Source organism: Condylura cristata, unplaced genomic scaffold (assembly GCF_000260355.1).
Source record: "Condylura cristata isolate star-nosed mole 26May11 unplaced genomic scaffold, ConCri1.0 scaffold00027, whole genome shotgun sequence".
Taxonomy (NCBI): domain Eukaryota; kingdom Metazoa; phylum Chordata; class Mammalia; order Eulipotyphla; family Talpidae; genus Condylura; species Condylura cristata.
Genome location: NW_004567128.1, coordinates 9,095,308 through 9,108,168, shown reverse-complemented (window position 1 = coordinate 9,108,168; position 12,861 = coordinate 9,095,308). Strand labels below are relative to the sequence as shown.

The 12,861-nt window shown below is 47.7% G+C and overlaps 1 protein-coding gene across 2 annotated transcripts in view; it reads left to right on the top strand.

Moving 5' to 3' along the window:
• SMPX (small muscle protein, X-linked) overlaps positions 1-12,135 on the top strand; it is a 45,423-nt gene extending 33,288 nt beyond the window's left edge. For both annotated transcript variants that reach the window (XM_012730289.1, XM_012730290.1), the window contains exon 5: positions 11,735-12,135. The gene's annotated coding sequence lies outside the window, so the exon portion shown is untranslated. The remainder of the gene's footprint in view (positions 1-11,734) is intronic.
• Positions 12,136-12,861: the final 726 nt, after the last annotated feature.

Genomic DNA, 12,861 nt, shown 5'->3' with positions numbered 1-12,861 from the left:
TCAATGAAGCAACAACTATTAATGCTCATAATAGTGCCTCCAAGGGTGAGTCTCCGTGTGGCAGCTGGCTTCCCCCACAGCCACTGGCTCAAAAGCGAGCGAGGCAGAAGCCTCAGTCCTCAGTGGCTCTCAACAGCTGGCTGGGGAAGGCACGCTGTCACTTTTGTAACAGGCTCCTGATCATGCAGGTCAGCCCTACGCAGCGTTGGAGGGGAACACACAAGGGCCCGGAGACCAGGAGCAAAGGGCCACAGGGGCCACCTGGGAAGTGGCCTGCCGCAGCGGCCTAGCCGTCTTTTCACACATGATGAAACCACCCGGCAGAGAAGGAAGGTCTGCCCAAGAGTGCGGAGCCTCAATGTCAGGATCGGCTTTTCTTTCAACCCTACAATTGTCATGGCCCACAGTTTCTGGCATTTATTTAAAACACCAAATATTGTTTATCCTGGGGGAGCATACAAAGATAATTTTCAAATGTGAAGTTGGTCTCCCTAATGTCTTATAAACCTGACACATATAAACAAACTGCATACTCCAAGCACTTGGCGAACTTTTTCTTCACTTCCGTGAGTCATCAGAAAGAGCGTGCACCAAAAGGAGGGAGAAAAGAGCAGACTCTCTTCGGGGTGACAAATCCAGACGGGCACTAAGCACCCAGTATTGGTGGGATCAATTTTAGCTTCTGCACACTGCCCCCTCGCCTTGCATCGTGCCCACATTCTGATGGTTTCCCTGCTCTTCCTTTTAACTTTTTTTTTTTTAAAGATTTATTTATTTGTGCATACAGAACTGGGGTACAGGCCAGAGGCTCAGGGGTGGTGAGAGGCTTCACCAGAGACAGAGTGGGGAGCAGAACAGGCAGATCGATGAAGTACACTGCTGAGGGGAGCAGCGGGCGGGTCAGGAGAGGTCTGCCACTCCATGTGGTCTCCTCCGGGGCAGGCGGGGATTGAACTCATGTGGAAGTGGCTTTAGCTTCTCAGTGCAGTGCTTTAACCCGCTGCGCCACCAGGGAGGGCCTAACTTTTTTTTAAAAGATCTATTTATGTATGCATACAGAAGTGGGGTGCAGGTCAGAGGTGTGGGGGGTGAGAGGATTCTCCAGAGACAGAGTAGGGAGCAGAACAGGCAGATCTACTGAAATACGCTGCTGAGGGGCACAGCGGGCGTGTCAGAAAAGGTCTGCCGGCCACGTGGGTCAGCTCCCTGGCCAGGGATCAAACTCGTACTGAAGCGGCTGTGGCCGATTTCACAGTGCTGCACTTTAACCCATTGCACCACCAAGGAGGGCCCCTTTTAACTTCTGAGGGTGAAAACTAAAACCAGAATTGAGCAGGGAGTGCCAGCAACAATGAGCCCACCTCCTCAGGAGTTACTGTCTCATTAACCCCAGATGAAAGAGTGACTGCACCTCAGGGACGCCCCTAGGAGAAGCACAGAAGAACGTTCCTCACAGACACGCCTGTAAGCACAAAACTCAAACTGTGATAAATATTAACAGTTCTTCTAGGATCCTCCTTGAGAGAGTCATCTTCTTTTTTTTTTTTTTTTTTTTGAGAGAGTCATCTTCTAAGAAAGAAAACAAGGGGACAAGAACTCTTGTTTATTCCCTCCCCCCGTTTCGATGGGTGACAACGGCAAGGCCTGTCATCTCTGATCAACCGAACTAGTCGGGAGACGCGGTGACTTTCTCCCCTCCTGACCTGTTTCTAACGGGCCCATTCCTTTGCCCTCTGACAAGCCACCTTCTCACCTGCTTTCCATTTATAGCGGGGCTCTGTTAATGGGCAAATCATTAGGAACAAATTTCTCTCCCTCCCAAGGCTTACTTCCCCTGCTCAATAAATTAAGCCGTGGGATTGGAGAAACTGTCCATTTCTACTTTATTGAAGCTCAGATGCTTCCTAGCTCACAAGATACTTCAGACTGACAGGTGAGAGCTCAGTATGAATTCCCAGCACCTGCCCAGCGGTCGGTGGGCATTTATGATTTGTACTGTGTTTGTTCTCTAAGTAATGCTTCTGAGGCCTGTTGGAATTTTCCTAAGCCCTTGATGGAAGCCTGGGATCTGGAGTGGAAATATTTCTGTGAGGAGCCCCCGAGCCTTTTTTTAATGAGGAAGGGCCTCCCTCCTCCGTCCTCAGGCAAGTACCCTTGGCTAAATGCTATGACTTTCTGGTAGGTTCGACCCCTCGCTTCACCTGGAAAGAAGCTTTACAAACTCCATTCACCTGCCATTTTCATGGCTGTCACACAGGTGAACAACTGAAGCATTAATGTCGCTCTTCACAACCTTTTCTCACTTGTTTTTACTTGCTAGAGCCCTGCAGCCAACAGATCTTTTCAAAAAGAAGAAAACTCTGAAGTGATAATGTCACTGCCCTGTTCACCAACCTTCCCGGGCTTTCCATTACCCTCTGGGACTGCATTTACAGGCTCAGACTACCAGTTTTTCATTTTTCCCATCTTGCGTCCTTTGCTCTAGTGCTAGTGAAGCTCTCCAAGTTCATAGAGGGCCATACTGACTCTAGGCCTTTACTCATGCTCAGAATATTCTTTCGCAGTCTTTCTCTTCTCCCCCACTCATCTAACGCCTACCTGTCATTCAGGACTAAGCTTCCTGTGTTTGTCCCATCAAAGCGGCACCCAACACCATGGGTGGGGGGGTGTTGGGGGAGATGCCATCACTTTTCTTATCTGCCTTTTCTTCCAGTTGTTCAGTTCCATGAAGGTGGATAACTTGCTTCATACAATTTCATGTGTATAATGTAAGCAAAATAAAACTAGACTTCTGCTTTCCTCTGTTCAGACCATTTAAGCACCAAGTCACATCCAGAAGAAACACAAAATCATCCAAAATTCACCTCAAAAAGGAATGCAAATCTTCAGCTAAGGTTTACATTGGATGACCCATCATAAAGCTACTTAAAAATTCTCTTGGTTCATGATCAACCCAAGATTCCTTTCTCCTAGAGACTTCTTACCCCAAATCGCTCTTCATTTGTTCCTCAAGTCCAGTTTTCAGCTGCCTCAGATCTTTTTCTCCCTATAATGTAGACTTAATTCACTCCTTTCCGCTCTCTCCACCCATTGAGCTCTCCTCCAAACACCAGCACCAGAAAGAGGTTGGAGCCACGATGCCAACGTCTGGCCCTTGTTTGGAAGGGACATGTGGGTTACTAAGCATTTTGGGGGTCTATTTCAGAATAATGGATAGAAATGGCATGCAGTTACTGAGCTTTTTCTATGTGGGATCATGCTGTAAGTGCTTTAATATGTTAGCCTCACAATGTCAACCTGAGAGAAATAATCAGGCTGTACTATGATCAAGAAAGTGTTTATCCCAGAACAGGAGTCATGTTGCTGGTCCATGACTCAGGGGTGACCCCCAGGTGTGCTTTTAGGTAGTCTCCAAATTACTGAGTCAGGCTGTTTCTTTTTCACCTAGAAGTCTCAGTGTGGCAGTGAGAGATAAGATGGCGTCTGTCTGACTCAGAGCAGGCTCTGCAACAAGAATCTTAGGAGCTCGATCCTGTGCTATTCCTGTCCTTCAGCTGGCGCTTGGCCAGTGTGACACACAGGAAGCAGGAGGGCTGGGATGGGAAGGCAGAACCTGTGGCTAAGATGTCGCCGCTCAGTAAACATTAGCTGAAGCGAATGTATAGACAGGCCCCACCTGGGAAGCAGCTTGGAGGCCGGCAAGGCGGAGGGTGTTCAAAGAGTTTCTCTAAGGACTGGCTGCAAGCACATGCCAAAGTTTGGTTTCAAAGTTGCTGAAGGAAGCTTGGAAAGGTCAGCTCAAGAAAGTCAGGATGGGGCAAAAGTGTGGCTTGACAATCTTGTTAGGGTACAAGTGGTCCTCAAACTCTGTCACAGGGCCAGTTCAGCCTTCGGAAATCTCGTCTCCCAGGATGGGCTCTTCATCTTATTAAAATGATCATTAAATCTCTCATGTGCTTTCCCAGAGATGCTTCCCAGGGGCACCCTCGCTGCCCTGGCTCCAGTTTGGACCCCTTTCCTGCACGCATGTCTAGCTCAGCACTGTTGGTATTTGGACCGGATAACTCTTTGGGGTGCTGGCTGTGCTGGGCCTGGAGGGTGCACAGAGCAGCTCTGGCCTCCACCCACCGGATGCCAGTAGCACCGCTTCCTCCTGGATGTACTAACCCCCCACTGCCAAATGTTCACCGAGGGGTGGAGGCACAACACCCAGCCCTCACTGAGAACTCTTGCTCTCGATCCCTGATTCTGAGAGCGGGGCTCGCTCACCGACAGCAACAGCATGCCGTGGTGGGGTGCTAGCAACGCACAACCATAGGCCCCACCCAAGAGCCCCGAGTCCGTTTAACAAGATCCCCACGTGCATCCTTTGGACATTATTTCTGAGACACACATCTAGGTCAGTGGTTCTCAACCCTGGCTGCACACCAGAGCCTCTGCGCTTTAAAAAATACTGATCATACCCCCCAGAGACTGGTGTTGCTGGTCTGGGGCTGCCTAGTTCCTGGCATTGTTAAAAACTCCCCAGGAGACTCGAATGTGCAGCCACGTATGAGTTCGCGTTGAGGAAGGCTGAAAGGAACCTCCCCCGCACAGCTCTGAGAATGATTTACAGCAGCATATAAACAACGCGATGCTGTGAGCATCCGTTTTTGACTTTTATCACTTACGAGTATGACATTATTGGCCTCTGATGATGTTCTCAAAAGGTAGGATTTGGCTGTACCAAACTTCAAAACAGTGATTGGAATGAGTTGGGGGGAGGGAAATGAAGACACTGAGTAAGCTTCCATGGATAACTTTTGAAAGAGGAGCCATTAAAATCATGTCTCACAGTTTTGCTAATTTAAAACATGCTTTAGTATTTAAAACAAGGCCCTCCCTGGTGGCACAATGGGTTAAAGCGCAGCACTTGCAAGCTGGCTGCAGCTGCTTCACCCCCAGCCCAAAGGGGACCCACATGGCACAGCAGACCTCCTAACCCACCCTCTGCTCCCCTCAGCAGTGTACTTCATTAATCTGCCTGTTCTGCTCCCCACTCTGTCTGGTGAATCCTCTCACTGCCCCTGCACCTCTGACTTGCCCCTCAGTTCTATACGCATAAATAAATAAAATCTTTTTTAAAAAAAGTATTTAAAACAAAACCCAAGTATTAAAGAGAAACTATATCAGAAAATTGTTTTGCATGAAATGTGCAATTATATAAAGAGCCCATGCAAACTGGGGAGCAAAATTCTTATGCCTTACTAGATAAATAAAGGAGATGAGCTGACACATTTCAAGAGTGGTTGTGTTATTCGTTAAGAGAAACTGGAAAAAGTGTAGCCTCAGTAGTAATGAAAGGGGTGCTCAATCAAACAGTTACCAGAGAAGTCCCAAAGATGAGTGGGGAAATGACCTGAAACATACTTGCTCCTGTGCTCAACAGATACTGAGTGGCTGCCGTATAGTAGCAGACAATCTGCTCACGGGCGTGACGCTAGGAAATGGAGAAGGTTCTGCCACTGTGTATTTCCCTCAGTCCACTTAGGCTTAACTTAGGATGCAAGTCCTAAAGAAAATGTTCACGCCGGGAAAGCTGTGTTCATTTGTGAAAGCAATATTGATTTAGACTCTAGGTGTGCAATAATAGGACTATGATTAAATAAACTCTGGCAATCACCTGATGAAATACTACAGATACGAATCACGATATAATGAATGATACATGAAAATCTACCTGGTATCATTCCCTACATCCAACACACAGTATGAATTGTACAGTGGAGGGTCCCAAGAGCCCTAAAGCTAAGAGAATGCTTTATCTTTGCTTAGCTCAGGATTTCTTAATTTATCTTACCATGGAAAGTTTCTTTCCTCCCTTCGCAACCCCCCTTTTTTTTTCTTTAAATAAAAGCTTGCTTTATTGTCTCTGGGAATTGCTGGTTCTCAAAATGTGCAAAACCTTGAGGATGCACAAATAAAAGCCATCTTCACACATGAGAAGTTCATTAAGCTGTCCACTTCAGATCTGTGCATTTTACTCTACCAAGCATATTAAAAAGAAACTCTGCTAAATTTTGAGGAGGCAATAAATATGTTTTATGAAATTTTGGTATTTGTCAGAACAAGTACAAGAATGCTTATTATGTCAAATTATTGCTACACTACATATATATTTCTATGTTTTGGTTCATGCACTGTCAATATGGACAGGTTACTTATGCCCATTTTATACAGGTATTGAAAGAGTTTAGCAAAGGGGAAAGAACTCCGAACAAGCCTTTAGTCTTCAGTAGCCATGAACTAGTTGTGGGGCCTCAGGCAAGTGACTCAACCTCTTTAGCGCCAGAAATTTCCTAATTTCCAAAATGAGGAGAAATATTAAATGTTGAGTTCCCTTCATCTTTGACCACATGTTCCATCAGGCAAAAATTAAATACCAAGTCTTTGGAACATTCACACCCACCATTGTTCCCCAAAACACACAGAGGTTCATCAGCTCCAAGGTTATCTCTAGGATGATGTGCAGTCCGGAATACCTTACTGGAGACAGCCATAGATTCTATCACCTTCCTGTCAAAAATTCCATCGAATATTCCAGAATCCCTGGCTGCCACAGACTATAGTCAGATGAGAGGATACTGGGTATTTCTGAGTCAGAGTCATTGTCTCTAGACCCCTATGCTCAGGCCTAAACACCCTAGTACACCCACCACTAAATCACCCATTGAACACCACCATGGTCCACTGTGTCCCCTCCCCTCATTGTTCTTACCCTTCTCCCCTTCCTGGGTGCTTCAGTTCTGTAGTCAGCGGTCAAGGGTTAGTTTTTAGGCTTGTAAGACAGCAGTCTTATCATTCTGTCTACCTCTCGTGCCTCTGAGCTCTGCTTTGCTAGGAAGATCTTGGGTGAGTGTTTTCCTTGGTGAAGTTTCACTTCAGAAAATGGCAGCTCTGTGTTCTAGTGGATGGAGAGTAGCATTTGATCACTCCCTTTGCTTTGTCTCCAAACAAATTCAGCGCTGTCTTAGCTGCGAGCGCCCACTCCACGCCTCAGTATCCATCGCAACGAACTCTTAATGCAATAGCATTTAACTTACTTTCAACTTACTCAACCTGCACTTGCAACTTGCCTTTCCTTAAGGTTACTCAAATTCTCCACATCCAGCACTAACACTACATAAATTTTATTTCAGGTGCAGACTTCTAGAAAGAATTCTGCCCTTTTCGTCTTAACTTTCCTCATTACTGCTAGAAACATTTCAGAGTTCACTTTAACCACCAAAGGTTTCGTGATACAAAAAAGTCAAATTGGGTGAAAGTGTCCTAGTTTCACAAACAAATTTCTGAAGTCTTTGAGTTTTGTTTCTTTCGCTTACTCAATAGTTGTTTGGGGGATTTCCCGGGAGGTCGCGCATTGCACTTCGGGTCTCACTGACCTTGGTGTGTGAGGTAGTAGGAGCCGTGGGTGAGCACTAGAGTGCCAGGATTTTTTCTTGTTTTTGATGCCTCTAACCAAGTCCAGAGCTTCAGGCCGTTTGCGCTGAGGGCATGGTAGCCATTGCACGGGAACTAGATGGAAGCTGCGGCACGGCCTTTCTCCTGACTCCTGAATGTCACTGTGCTTACGGTCTATGGTTTAGCACCACACGGAGGAGGTAATCACGGCATTACTTTGGTTCAAGGACCAAATGCAGAGACATGTTGCGCGAACTCCATTTCCTAAATGCTGCCTGTGGGGCTGTGGCGACTCTGAGTAACACAGCTATAAATGGGTCGTGGTGAGGTGTAAACATCACATGCTCCTCAGCCTGGACTTGAGGTGACACAAGACAGATACTGGCTGTATCACCCCTGTGCCAGCCGAGCTGTGCCTTTCCCACACGTAAACCAGAAGTTGGGCGTTAAGAGTATGTTTTCTGATTTGGGTACACAAGGTATGAAGCTGAGAGTGACTACTTTTGGGCAGGATGCCTCAAATTCCCCATAGTTCTCAAAGTGCAGACCAACAAGACACAGGAGAAGCCTCACAGCTGCTGTCCAGGCAGCAAAGCCACGTGGCCCAACACACTGGCCTTCCAACAACCTCCCGAGCGAGTGCCCTTTACATCATCCGCCGTTTTAGCTCTGGACCCTCCTATTGTTCCCATTTCGAAATTGGAGCTCGGTCCAGGCTTCTGGATTCCTGGATTCTGGTAACGTACGGGCTTTCCGACTACATGGGTGGACATGGAGGGGAATATGCTGAGAGAAGTAAGTCCAAGGGACATGAACGCTGAATGGTTTCACCTATCTATGCAAGACAGCAAAACTGGACGAAGGGGCAGGCAAAACGAAATACAAAACGATCCCTGAAAGTCTGAACTGTAGAATCGAGGCCCCCAGGTGGGGAGGGTAGAAGCAAAGCGGGAAGGGGGCTGGTGGACCATGGTGGAGGACTGTGAGTGCCTTGGTGGTGGGTGCTGTGGTAACATACACATAGACAGGAATGAGCCTAGACTGCTGAATCACAGCACAGAGGTACACTCAAAGAAAACACAGCAAACCCCCCGCCCCCCCTCGCCCCCCGCAAAGCAATCCACACAGGCATCTTGAGAGCACAAGGCCTACAAGACCAAGGATGGACTCTGAGCCTCTGGCCATAAGCAGTGTCCCATGTTGCTGGCCCTGTTGGATTACAGCTGGGGAGGGTGTCTTGTGGAAAAACCACCGTGACGGCTCCTCTGGTCTGTGTGTGGCCTCCTGGCTGGAAGGATCAGGTTTACTTTGTAGATGGAACGAGGTAATTGTAAGATCAGTGGTAGTGTGCCTGGCACACGGTAGGTGCTCAAAACCCACACCATCACTGTTGGCTGTTCTTCTGCCTCCATGTGAAGAACAGGCCGATGGCAGTGCCCAGTCTCCCCCTCTTCAACCAGTTTTCCTTGCTTCCCTGGGCTCACAGGTGCAGTGAGAAAGGGGAAGAGTGCAGGGCCTTGGGGTCAGTGCTGCACGAAGACTTCCACAGTCATTTTCCTAAGTAAGACACCTACATCATGTTGTGATGGTCTGAGCAAAGTGGATAAGGTTTCCTTGTGTTTCCACAGCAGCCTCAATGTCAGAAAGGTCCGCAAGTGAGCCTAGTCATGAGGGGCTCTGGGACTGTCGGTCACCGGAGGTCACTGCCAACAGCTCGGCCTACAGTTCCGGGCCAGCCCCCAATTTCGCCAGGGACAGCTCTGTGTGCTGAGTCCACAAGCAGCCCATCCCAGAATGCGGGCTGCTGATGCTGCTTCACAGTCTGGACTCTTCTCGAAGAGAAATCACACCTCATAGAACGGGCTTCAGTGACAACTTGCTAAGAATCATCACCCCTTCCATGCTGTTCTGAGAAGCCCAAGGAATGTCTCAGCTTCAAGGTCAGCTTGTCATGGGCCTCTCATTTAGCCAGTGAGACTGGCTGTATGTCACCAGGACAGGGACCACAGCATAACATGGCCAGGACGGGGCTGTGACGGGGCCTGGGGCAGATCTGATGGCACGGAGAGGCCCAGCATGTCAAATCAGCATCCCTGCTCGCTGCATCTGTGGCCCTTTCACTCATTTCACCTGCCTCGAAGGTGCAACTCCAACTCCTCTCCTTGTCCCATACCCACTTCTCCAGGGGACCAGCTCAATCCCCGGGCCTCTGCTACATGTCAGGCGCCGTGAGAGGCAATGGGGCGTGAAAGTGAACGGGTATGTTCGACCTTTCCCAAGGTCACAGCCTAGTGGCAGGGCAGCTGTGGTGGGAGAGGAGCTGGAAGAAGCCTACAGGCAAACACGGTGCAGCCCGCTACGGGGGTGGTGGGGTGGGGCTGGGAGACTTTAGTTCAAAGTCATCAGCAAAAAGGGAGAGGCCTGAAGGCTCCCGGGTGTGGTGTGTGAGGGAGGGTGCTCCGACAGGACCGGCACAGTGGGCTGGGTGCTGCTGGGAAGTTGCAGGCAGCAAAATCCATTTTTCCTGGAAGTCCTGTCCTGGGAAGGAGATGGTATGCTTCCTCTAGGTGACTGGCACAGACAGAAAGTTAAGTCATTTTTTTAAAAAATGCTAGAGAAATAGGCAAGTCTCTGCTGACTGCTGTTGACAAGGTTTTCAGTTTCGCAGTCATTAAGGCGGCAAAACTTTCTCTTCTACCTTTCTGTCTGGTTCAAACCTTCCCTGTTACTGCGTGGAAGGAGCCCCACAGTATGAACACTGGGGTTGGAACCCCAGCTTTTCTGCTTGCCAACAGTGAGACTCTGAGCTACTCACTTGGCTTTTCAAACCTCTGTGTGCTTCACTTCAGTGAGTATAACACAAACAGCCTGACAGCAACGCTATGAACACTGACACCATGGGCTTTGCAATGGAAAGGGAGACGCAGGAAAGCAACACTTTCTAGGAGACCTCTGTTGCAGAATTCTGCTTGAACTGGGCCATATGGCTACCCCTGGCCAAAGGAGTATTTGCCCACCAGCCTCTGCCATGGAGGTGGTGGCTGGAGAAAGAGACGGAGAGAGCCAGGCTACAATGTCTGCACAGCAAGGGGGAGGGGACTCTTGTCTGTGGAGTTTTCTTTCTTCAGCCATTGGGAAACAAGGAGCCTTCTCTTTGTTAGAAAAGATTCAGTCCATTCACTTAAATAAGACATACAGGAGGGCCTTCCCTGGTGGCACAGCAGTTAAAGCACAGCACTATGAAGCTATCGCAGCCAACTGCAGCATGAGTTCAATCCCTGGCCAGGGAGGTGACCCACAGGGCAGGACAGGCCTGTCTTGACCTGCCCACTGCTCCACTCAGCACTGTATTTCAGTCCATCTGCCTGTTCTGCTCCCTACTCTGTCTCTGAATCTCACCCCTCCACACACCTCTGCTCTGTACCCCAGTTCTGTATGCATAATTAAATATTAAAAAAACTAGACACACAGGAATGCCACAGAAGAACAATGGACAAAAAATGTGTAAATGATATTCAGTGATCCCTGCTTTACAAGACCTTTGGAAAAGGTCACACTCAATTAGCTATTCCTGCAATAACCAGCCACCCCCAAAGACAGTGTCTTTAAGCAAAATAATTTTTTATTCCGGCTCTTGTGTTTGGGCTCAGCTGATTGGGGCTGGGCTCACTTAACCATCTGCATTAGCTAAGGCTCTGTGCTAGATGGGGCCTCCCTGGGGCTGGTTAGCTGGGTGGCTTGGCCCCACGGGCTTCTCATACTTCTCCTGGCATCAGTATGCTTTGCCTATGGCAATGGCAAGAGAGCAAACCCATGCGTACCCCTGGAAACATGGGCTTAGGCTCAGAACGGGCGTACTAGTGCTTCTACCTTGTTGTGCTGCTGGAACCCAAGTCATGTGGCCAAACCCAGGCAAGGGAGGAATCATATGCCACCTAGAATGGTGGGAAACCAAACAGCTATATGGCAGTGGGGATGGACATAGGAGGGGCGGGAACTGGAGCCATGAATGCACATTTACCATAGCACCAAAGGTCTTGCAAGTTGTAAATCATACGGTGAGCATTACACTTGAATCCCGGAGAAGGAAACCATCTTCATTGACTTTGGAATTACTTCAACCACTAGAGCCAAAGTTGATGGTTACACCTTCTAGTCATTGTCCACTTTACATTCATGGAGTCCAGAGAAGTTTCCACTTGAAATTGAGCCGTACCTAGCATGATTCACAAGTTGTCCCTAAAACTATCTCACAAAAGCTTAACTAATGGTCCCTTTGGTTTCTCTTTTGCAGGCTTGATGTGAAGGATTGAAGAGGAAAAGAATGGATTCAAATGAAAATAATAGCTCACTAAAAATTTTTATATATTTGTATGAAGATTATGAACCTACTGAATGTTGAACGCCTGAGACTAGCAGAAAGATCTGTTTGTACATTTCTGTCTCTTCCTTCTAGTTGGTTTCATTTCTTACTCTAATTGATCCTCATGTTTGGCACCTTGCAGAGCAAATCAGCTCGAGAATTCACCAGTTGGAAGGCTTGCTGTGGAGGAGGGATATGAGTGTGTGGAGACTGAGATGGCAAATATGTATAACAACGGTTTGATGGAATGTTCTCTAAGCTTCTTCCCACACTATTTTGGTCAATATTTGAAATGTATTTTAGTTCTTCACCTTCTAACTTATGTCAATAAACTTTTTATGAGTTCAGATAGATGTTTGAGTAAATGTAAAATGTGAGTCTAGCTTAAATTAATTTTCCTATCTTCAGATAGCTACATGTTCCCCTACATGGAGAGAAATGAGATAGAAAAGCCAGTCACATCTCACAGTGCCCAAATGCAGGCTTCTCATTCTGAATTATTGGGTGCCATGAGCAAAACCAGGGCTGATTAGTTGCAAATAATGTGAAATCTTGCCAGAGAAAGTGGGTGTCACTGATTTTCCTTCTGCAAGGAAGGTCTTCATGGTGAGTGAATTTTACTCCCACAGAGGCTCAGAAATCCCTCCACCCAAACAGAATAGAGTTCATTACAAGACACAATAAAATAAAACCGAGCAATTAGAACCAAAGAGAGGAGCAGACCAGACCATCGCTGCCCAAGGACAGAGGAGACATGTCCCCTCCTGCTAAGATGGAGAGCCTCTAGCAAACTTAATGGCCAACAGGATCATAAACGAAAAGGATTGACCCAGGACCCTCTAGAATCCTCATGCTGCCCAAGGTTCTCCGGGGAACTGCACAATATGAAGATTGGCGGGGCCAGGTTCTCAAGACCACACTGCTTTAGAGGCAAGTGTGTTGCCAACCTGGTAGACAAAAACCCCAACACCATGAATTTTACCTTTGCTTCAGGGCCAGCCATTGAAAGAGAAAACCAGATGTACTTCTAAACATCCCAAGCATAAGGGAGTCGGCTC